Raw genomic sequence first — 733 nt, 5'->3', positions numbered from 1 at the left:
GTATATATTTTTGTTATTTTATTTTGACTCTTTTTCCTGAACATACTGGAAGAGAATATACAAATTAAGGAGAGAAAATAAGTTGGTAAGAACCAAAGAGATGTGGCTCATAATTAATGTTAATCATGATACAAGGTTTTGATATACTTTAAATATGAAGATTTATTGAATGACTCCTTATTCTTGAAATGTTTGATAAAAGGAACACAGAAATTATAGAAAAAAGGTTCAAGAGTAATTTTTTGTTTTATTGGCTGAGATATTATTTTTTGTTTTATTGGCTGAGATACTGATATAAAACAGAAGACAACTGGTAATTACAATAAAATTCTCTACTTATTTAAAAGAAAATGAGTAGGGTGAAAGATATCAAAGTGAGTGGTTGTAACAGAATTGTTTTTACAAATGTATTTAGTTGATACGTGAAATGAAAAAAATGAGTGTAACAGTTGTAGTTTCATAAATTACACATCCTGCAGTTTGGCCTGTATTTTTATTAATAAATATCATTTTCTGTCAGTAATTTTTGAAAATATCTAGAATAAAATTAATTAGCTGAACAACTTGTAACAGTAAGAAAAAACAATTTGTTTGTTCAAAGAGTACTATTGTTATAAAATTTTCTCATTTTTACTCCTTGCAAAACCCTTTTGGTTATTATGCTGCAACTGAGGAGTAAAGTGAAATATGGTGGAAGCCTGATACTGTGAATAGATACATTAATGAAAGCTGG

The sequence above is a fragment of the Penaeus monodon genome, chromosome 28 (genome assembly GCF_015228065.2).
Source record: "Penaeus monodon isolate SGIC_2016 chromosome 28, NSTDA_Pmon_1, whole genome shotgun sequence".
NCBI lineage: Eukaryota > Metazoa > Arthropoda > Malacostraca > Decapoda > Penaeidae > Penaeus > Penaeus monodon.
This window is presented reverse-complemented; position numbering follows the sequence as displayed.